Source organism: Arachis hypogaea, chromosome 14, assembly GCF_003086295.3.
Source record: "Arachis hypogaea cultivar Tifrunner chromosome 14, arahy.Tifrunner.gnm2.J5K5, whole genome shotgun sequence".
Lineage (NCBI taxonomy): Eukaryota > Viridiplantae > Streptophyta > Magnoliopsida > Fabales > Fabaceae > Arachis > Arachis hypogaea.
In genome coordinates, this window is record NC_092049.1 from 131,816,000 (window position 1) to 131,825,098 (window position 9,099).

General features: G+C 37.3%; 1 long non-coding RNA gene across 1 annotated transcript; it reads right to left on the reverse strand.

Annotated features, from left to right (window-relative positions):
* Nucleotides 1–621: 621 nt before the first annotated feature.
* Nucleotides 622–2,632, reverse strand: LOC140178367 (uncharacterized). Its single transcript, XR_011871394.1, has 2 exons — nt 2,536–2,632; nt 622–2,431 (listed from the first exon to the last, which is right to left on the reverse strand). It is a non-coding gene; the product is annotated as an uncharacterized lncRNA (long non-coding RNA).
* Between the last annotated feature and the right edge of the window lie 6,467 nt (nt 2,633–9,099).

Consider the following 9,099-nt stretch of genomic DNA (forward strand, 5'->3'; position numbering starts at 1 on the left):
AAGATTTAATATTGGTATTTGTTTGATTTTGAAATGATTTGAAAGACTGAGAGGAGTTTGGTTTGGTAGTTGGGACCCTTGAAGGATGGTAGAAATTCGAGTCTTAGAGGAGATACCGCCAAAATTTCTATAAGAATTGGAGTTTTGATTTGAAGTGTTATTTTAGAAAGGAAAGAGATTATTATGTGGCTTGTGTATTTGAGACTATTTGTTGACCCTCTGTCGCAAGATGTGACCGGGCACTTTAACCCCCCGGATTCCCCCTGGGCATGCATATATATATGAATATTGAATATTATATTTGAGCTTGGAGTTTGACTCCATGGAACATTATTGAGCTTGGAGTTTGACTCCATGGAATACTATGTTATTGAGCTTGGAGTTTGAATCCATGGAATACTATATTATTGAGCTTGGGGATGCGCGTACAGAGGGACTGTGTAACACCCTCACTATCAGAAGTCACGCTTCCGGCTGCGCCACTCTGATAGCAAGAAGTATTACGACTACTTTACATACTAAATACTAAAATAGGAGCCTGTGACTCGACACTGTATCGCTGATTTCTTCGAAAACCGGAAATAAATACTATATCTTAGGAAAAATACAAGCAGGCATAGATTCATATACAAAACTCCTTATATAATAACTCATAATACAATTTACATATAAAACATACAACTCCTATCCCTCTTACAAATTTGTAATAACAAAGACGAGGGAAGAAAATAAGCTAATTAATACAAAAATATATAAACCAAACGCAGTATAACACTCCTTAATGCCTCTTCATTTGGTTCCTGAAAAGGTAAAGCTGTAGGGGGTGAGAACCTAACCACACGGTCTCACCACGGAGTTTCAAAGTTGTCATAAGAAGATATTTTATAAGAAAACTGTTTTCAAGCTCAGTGATTATCATTGCCTTATGAATCTTTTAAAAAAACCAATAGGTAATTGTTCAAAACCTTTTCAAAGAAACAATGTTTAATCTTTCAGAAATCCGAAACCTTTTCTTTCTTATAAGAAACTTACAATCAGAAACCAACCACGCAATCAAACAATACAATCATTAATATAGCACCAAAGTTCAATCTCAAATGTAGCACGCTAGGACAAACACAGGCAAGGCAGACAAGGAAAGCACAAGTAGGCAGCAGTTACAGCAAATAGTCCAAGTAGCAGTTACGAATAGTTTAGCAATTAGGCAAACCAAAACAAGTTCAAACTCAAGCAAAGCATACAAGTGCATATGATGCATGCCTATCCTATGGCTGATGAGGCTCATCTGTCGGTTATCCAGCCAACCCGACAAGTCTGAATTGTACTTAGACTGTCCCCCGACGTGCATCCCCAAGAGTCTATGCATAGTTTTTTCTCAAATAATCAATATTACTCAATGGGGGTAACATTCCCGGGAATTTATATAGTGCCCGGTCACACACTTACATCGTAGGGTCAACAGAGTATCGAGTTTTCAACCTGGTACACGTGGTGGCAAGCCACGGCACTTAATCCAGGGAACCTCGTATCCCAAATATTTCAAATTCATAAGCCATATAAATAATTCAAAGATCATATCTCAACATTTTTAACATCATAATCATTCATCAATCCAAATCTCATTTCCAACTTCATTCAAAAACCATATTTCAAGGAAAATCCTCATCAATCCTCATCATCCTTCTTTCCATCCCATTCATTAACAGTCCTAATTCAAAACATAATTCTTTCTTTGATAAATAAATCAATCTTGAAACATAGAACGTTTAAAAACAAATCTTTTTAATTAATTACTTCAAATAAAGCTCCCAATTTTATAAAATTTCGGCAGCATTTCCTTTAAAACTCGGACACTGCCACCCTTTTCGGGTCCCATCCAAACATTTCTCAAATCCTTTCTCAACCATTTCCAAATCTTAATCACTTTCCAAAATTCAACCAATTCCAGTATCAAAGTATTTTCAAATCAGACGAATTCCAATAATAAAACTCTTTTTAAAGTCAAACCAGCTCAAGTATTAAATTATTTATAAAATCAGACCGACTCAAAATCAAACCGGTTTAACTTCAAACCAAGAAAAACCACTTTTCATAATAACCAAGTAAATAACTTTCCAAATCCATTTCTTATCAACAACCGTACTTCACTCAAGCAATCAAACACCCAATAATTCAGTCCAACAAACCATCACATCCATAAGACAAATGTAATCACAGAAATATATCTCTTTGCATCAATATCTATTTATCACAACTCTGTAATGTAAATTAGATTTTAAGAAAAACCCCTACCTCGATTTAGTCAAAGCTCAGTAGTTAGACTCATCAATTCCTCTTTTGTTTATTTTCAATTTTACAGCAGCGGCAGCAACCTTGTTTATTTTCAGACAATATCAACAGCGGCATCAAGAATCGCGGCAACAACACTTTTCTGACATAAATTGGAATTTAAAGCGAAATTGATATTGAGCGGAACAGAACGAAATTAGTAATGGAACATTTACGATAAATTGAAATAGAATCAAATAACCTCACCACGAGAAACAAAGCAGCAGTGACTCTCTGAACCGATCAGGCGGCAGCTCCGGCACTTCCCGAAGCTCCGGTGGTTCAATAACAACCTTAATTACAATGAGCAAATACCGGAATCCAAACCTACGGTACCAGCATCTCAGAATCTCCAACAGATTGCAACGGAACATTGATTTTCAAGAAGTTTCAGAAACAAAGTGCTTACCAAAAAGACAGGGGTTTCAGCGACAGTTTCCAATATACACAGGCTTCAAAGGCGGTTTTCGGTGGCAGCAGCGCTCTCCGGCGGCAGAGGCGCGGTCAGAAATCGTGGCCCGAAGCTTCGGAGGCGGCAGATTTGATGAGGATGGCCGGCGATAGGAGCGGCAACTGTGCGCGGTGGCTGGACAGGTCCCGATCCTCCCTTCCTCCCGGATCTCTCTCCTCTGCCTCACCCATGGACAACGGCGCTGACAGCAGCAGCAACGGCGACGGACTTCGTGGCGGGGACGACAGCTCCGCAACAGTTTCCTTCGCGCGTGTTCCCCTGTTTGCGACTCAAACGGCGGCGGATCTGAAGATGATAACACGTGGTGGTTGCAGCGGCGTTCAGACTCCAGCGACGGTGTGTAGTTTTGGCGGCGATAGAGGCGCGAATGGCGGCGACGGGCTCCATCGCCGACAGCGGCAACGACTGGCGCAAGGATGGCGGCGCTACGACGACGACGTGAACGCGGACCGCAATGGCGGCGGCTTCTTCCTCTCAACTCACTTTTCTTCTTCTTCTCCCTCTCCGCTTCTCTTTCTCTCGTCACTCGCTTTCCCTTTCTTCCTTTCTCAGTTCCCTACTTCTCAAGTTCCCCCTTGCCTTCCTTATTTCCCCTTTCTTTTCTTATTTCCCCTTTCTTCCCCCGTTTTCCTTATTTTCCCTTTCTTTCCTTATTTCCCTTTCTCCCGTAGGTTAGGTTAAGAAATAGGAAAGTGAATGACGGTAGGGTTAAGTTAGGGGGTTCGGGTTTGATTTAATTAAAGTTAGGATTAGGGTAGTTTAGGTAATTTTAATAAAATTATGGGTATAGAATATTAATTAAAAATTTAATTTAATCCTTTAGAATTATTTGAAAATGTTATTTGATTATTAATTTATTAATTAACTTTTAATCAAATATTTTAATTTAAAATTAGATTTAATATAATTAATTTTCTTTATTTATAAAATTAAACTATTAAAGTATTAAATTATAGAATCTCTATTATTTAACTAAATTGTATAAAATCTTTATTCTTTTACAACTGTTAAGCTGCCTAATTTAAATATAGAAAATTATTCAATAATTATAATATTAAGTAAAATTTCTAATTTAATTGTCAAAATTTAATTTAATTATTTTTAATAAAATATTTTCTGAAAATAAAGTTTTTAATGAATAAATAAATTGAAATTAACTTATGATAATATTTTTTTTGAAAATTATGGGTCTTACATCCTACCCACCTTATAAAAATTTTCGTCCTCGAAAATTGATACGAAATAAAGGAGATTTCTTATTACTTCACTCTTGAACTTATTTAAAGAAGCAAAAAGTCCTCATTATATTTATATACATATAGTTTCAAATGCCAGGATTTTTATATGGAATAAAAATATAAAGGATATAAGTGTGATGTGAAACAAGGTTACAAGATAGGCTTGATGCACAAAATAATATGTTTCAAACGTGTGACGGTAAAGCAAGGCGGCAAAAGGCTATAAAACAAGCTGGGGTTAAAATAATGTGCTTAACGTCCGCATACTGATCTTATATCAACTTCAGAGATTCAATTATTCAAACTTCAACATAACTTATCTCCACTATTCTTAACCATACTTCATTGAGCAACTCATCCGAAGGTTCTCAACTTTGTTAAACACTTTGCGATCCTTACTACTGGTTATAAGTCCCACATCAACAAAACTCTTTCACGTAAAACAAGGTTTCACAACTCCCTGTGATGTCGTACACTCATAAGTTTCACCTTTTGCATTCACCAAACGTGTCTTAAAGGACTAATGTGTCGTTTACTAAGTCTAATGGTCGCACAAAATGCCAAAACTAATCTCGAGTATATTCAGAAGGATAGTAGACCATAGAAAAGGAAGAACAACGACAAGGACCGTGTTCGCGAGAATTTGAAAGAATTGCTGAAATCACAAGTAGACAAGGATGAACGAGTAATAAAGAGTGCTGGAAAGAGAGTCAACTAATAACTTTTAGGGTAACTCTTGAATCGAAGAAATTTGATAAGACCAATAAGATGAAAAACAATGCAGTATTTTGAAACGAATTCAAGCTGAGACAAGTAAATATGAGGTTTGCAGAAGAAGTATATCCAAACCAAAGACAAAGTTTATAGAACTCAAGAGTATGGTTAAAAATATTTTCAAATGCATTGTTCGTAAAGAATGGAAACTTAAGGGGAAATCATTTCATGTTTGAAAGAGAAAATGGGTAACAAACATCCTTCAAAAGAGTAATAAAAATGTAAATGTGGCATTATTTCAATATAAATTCAAGTGGAAATAGATTACACAAACTTTGTAAATTGTAACACCCTACCATACAGAGACTTATGCTTAAGTCATAATTCAGAGATGGCAAGGTATTACGACCTCTAAAACAAAAATTTAGTACGTATAGTAGTATGAATGATTGATTATAACTAGGAGCCTTGTAGAAAAAAGGGGTAAACAAAAACCGCAACTCGAAAGCGCAACACTCCGATCACTAACACAACGAGCAAAGGATAAGCTAACGCAAGATCATATATATAAAGAGTATCAAAAACAGGAATATCAAGACTCAAAATTCGGCTGCGAAGGTAACCGGTTCGAGCATAGCAATATATACATATAATAAAATAAGGAAAACCCCAAGGAAAACCCAAAGGGACACAAATACCGAAAACCTAATCTCTAAAATCCCCTCTAGAAGGAGTCATCACAGTTTGTATTATTTAATGGAGATAAAAGTATCTAAACAAGATATATAAATCAAGATAGAGTCCCGAGAACAAGAATCTTCGCTAATCCAGAAGTCCCCAGCATGCCTCAACGAGAAGCCTCGCGTCCTGCATCTGAAAACCACAAAATCCGCATGGGTGAGAACCAGAGGTCCCCAGTACGGTAACAGCTTCCACATATATAATACATAATAATAGAGGAAAGCCGAAGGCAATCCTAGAACTTCCTCCAGAAAATATCAAAGCTTATAAACAAGCTAAACCGTAAGCGGCAACTAACTAAAGATCCTTCAGTCTAACTAATACTTCCCTTTCCAATTCCTTCAGACCTCCCAACCACCAGCAGGAGTATAATATAGCAAACACAGTTATATCAGACATGAGATATACAAATAAGAACAATTAAGGCATTTAGACAAATAGCAAGTAATATGCAGTCAAATAGGCAAACTCAAACAATTCATGTAGTATGCTTATGATGCATGCCTGTCCCTAGTGGCTGATGATATCATCTGTCGGTTATAGAGCCAACCCGACAAGTCCTGGTAGCTAGCCATTGGACTGTCCCTCTGCCGTGCATCCCCAACTCGAGTTATACTCATCATAAACTTGATCATAATCATGATCCATATCCATCACCCTCACTGGTGAATATTTATCCATCACCATCACTGGTGAATATTTATGGGGGCGAGCTCATCCGGGCCTTTCACAGTGCCCGGCCACACTTACGACATAGGGTCAAAAGAGCTTCGAGTCTCAACCTGGAGCACGTGGTGGCTAGCCACTGCTACTACCCAGGGAAACCCTCATCTCCGATGGTGGAAGTGCAAACCTTCACAATTCAATCAACATCATATATGCATTTATACTTGGCCATAAACATGGCTCCGCCGTAACACGGCAATAATCTAGCCATCCGGCTCACGGTTAAATCCATAACCAGCCAATTCATTAACAATTACGGCCCTTCGGCCCATGGCACAACAAGCACTTCCACCGCCATTCTCCGCATCTCACATAATCATCTTTGATCCTCAATGATCATTCATTTTTCCCTTGCTTCACTCGCAAGTTACCACATTCACTAGCCCTTTTTCTCATGCTAGGCATATCATAATGATTTAAGACATAAGTGGTGAGATCGGAGGCTTAGAAGTATGAAATTTGGCTTTTAAAACTCAAAAATCAACTTTGGGATGAAAACAGGTCCACGCGTACGCGCACGCGTGGATGGCGCTTTCTCGAAGAACGGCGCGTACGCACCAAGTGCGCCTACGCGCGAGGGGTCATTCTGCTAAAAATTTTCTAAGTTAAAAGCTGCAGAATTTACAGATTCAAACCCCAATCTTCCGACGGACATAACTTCCTCATTTTAAATCGTTTTTCACCCGTTCTTCGAACGGCATGGACATCCCGGATCCAATTTCATTTCTAAACAGATTTGGCACAAATCAGAGATCCGTAGTCCAAGTTATGTCCCGTCAAAGTATGCCTAAAAACCATGTTTTCATACAAAACCACAAGGTGCCATTTTCAAAACAAGCCACTTTCAACTCTTTTCAAAATCAATCAAACATGCCAATTTCAACCCTTCTCTTTGAAATCATTCAAAATGTACCAAAATCAACAACAAGCCATCCTCAACTCACACATTGACACTTTACCAAGGTTTCCAAAACCACATCCAACCATTTTAACACTTCTCAATCAAATGGCTAAAGGACAAACACAATATCATGTCATACATCCTTCCTCATCCCAATTTCCAATAATACCATTTCCAATTAACCATCATTATACATAATCAATATCATACTCACCATCAACATGGTACCACCCATCAATTCAACCTCAATCATCCATCAAGCATATATCACAACATGCATTTCTCATATTTCACACAATCAAGGCATCAATATTCATAATCACATATATGAACACATCATATATTTCAACCATTCAACAACACCAACAATTCAATGCCTATCTTAGGGCCTCTAGCCTAAGTATTTCCTACCACATTACATATTAGATACGGGAAACCAAAACCATACCTTAGCCGATTTCTCAAGCTCAACCGGAGCACTTCCAAACCACTTGTCCACAAGCTCTCAAGGTATCAACACCTCCAAGAACAGATTTTATCACACAAAACCCTCTTCCAAGCTTTCCAAAATCACCAATCAAGCTCCAATATTCACATATACACAACCTAAGCCACAATCATCATACCCATACACAACATCTCAATACCCAAACATCATAGAACAACAAATTATACTAGGGTTGAGAATCTTACCACACCCAAGGTCCAAGGAGACAAGATTAACCTTCTCCTTCAAGAGAGTTGGGTCCTATAACATCAAAGAACCCAAAATCTCAACATTTTTGCTCATGAAACTCGAAATCAAGGGCTGGAATTTCGAACAGTAAAACGTGGATTACCTCAAGATTGATTGTATGGGTTTTGTAGAGCTCTCCGCGGTGAACGCGTGGCCGCAAACGGAGCGGCAATCGGAGCTCTAGATCAAAAGTTATGGTGGTTTGAAGATCAAGTGAGAGAAGGAAGTTGAGAGAGTGTTCTTCCCCCTTCCATCTCAATTTTCAGCGTGTTTTGGTGTTGTGTGAGGAGAGAGAGTGCTGAAAACTAGGGTTTTGGTTTAGTTATGTTGGGCCAAGGGCCCACTTTGGGTCCGGTTGGTCCGGTTTGGCCCGTTCGGTCCAATCTTGGTCCGATTTCTATAAAATTGGTACCGAAATTCTCGTCTCAATTTCCTCTATCACATTTAGCCATAAAAATAACATTTTTGGCTTTCTAGAATAAATTCTCATTTATGGGTTAATTAACCATTAATTAACCGGGTCTTACATAAATGGAAAGATTAATTTGACTAAGAGCAAAATTGTATTTTCTCTTCTTTTTTAAGCATGTATGAAAACTATAATCTTGTTGGAAAAAAAATCTGAGATAAAGTTTTACTCATAAAAGAAAAGATGATGCATTACAATCAAACAGGTTTAAATCACATAGAAATTTTCAGAGTATAAGGTAAAGGAGTGTAAGCTAAATTGAAAGTGATTTTATTAAAACTTCAATAGATGTATCGCCCCAAAACAAGTTCAAATCACACCAAAGAGAGGCACTGCTCAAGTAAAGTAATTCTAGTCAGGGACAACTTTGCATAAAAATAAATCGAAACTTGTTTAAAAAGGTTTAAATCAAAACTTCAATAATATACTTGAAGTCACAACTTTATAAGGATGTTCAATAATATTATTATGTGCTAAAAAGAAACTAACTCATTTTGAAGAAAGAGACTTAAATTAAAGGATTTCAATTAGGATTCATAAAGCATGTCACTCATAGAAACAAAAAGTTTAAGAAGAAACTTAACAACTTAAAAAGTTGGTTCAAAACTTAAATTTCTTCAAAAGAATTCAAAACCCTTTCAAAAATGGTTCAAAACAAAATTCTGAAAGTATACTTGAAATAACCACCTCGCAAGTATCATTTAAGAAGGTCACGATGTGCTTAAAACGAAATCAGCCTATGAAAGAAAGGATCTTTAAATTAAGGGAATTCAA